Here is a 440-nt window from a genome sequence, read left to right as displayed (position 1 = left end):
TGAAGAATTTCACTTTGTCATTAATATGTTCCTCTTGTTGTTTTACAGAATAAATAAAGTCATACAGGTTTGAAACATTGTGAGGGTGAGTAAATAATGACAGAATTTTCATTGTGCTGCAGATTAATCCTTTAACCAAAAAGAAAGTAAATGTGAGAGTGAGAGGAATGTGTTGAATGGGTGCGTGTGTGACCCCCCATCGAGTGCTTCTCTTTTAAATGTATTTCTTGCAGTAATTGTTTTGTCGGTTTTTAAATAGCTTTTGAGCTTCTGTCTGAATAGGGCGACTGAGTCAGCAGGGTTTTTTGGGAGCCTGACCTGTCTGCGCTGCTAAAGGTTTGGTAGCTAAGGAGAGTACCGGGAATCTCATGCATTGATAGACAGGGAGTGGAGTCTTCCTTTCAGAATAACATTCACTCAGCACAGTGAAACTTAGGTCA

This window comes from Sinocyclocheilus grahami, unplaced genomic scaffold (assembly GCF_001515645.1).
Source record: "Sinocyclocheilus grahami isolate Dianchi unplaced genomic scaffold, SAMN03320097.WGS_v1.1 scaffold54.1, whole genome shotgun sequence".
Lineage (NCBI taxonomy): Eukaryota > Metazoa > Chordata > Actinopteri > Cypriniformes > Cyprinidae > Sinocyclocheilus > Sinocyclocheilus grahami.
Note: the sequence above shows the minus strand (reverse complement) of the source record.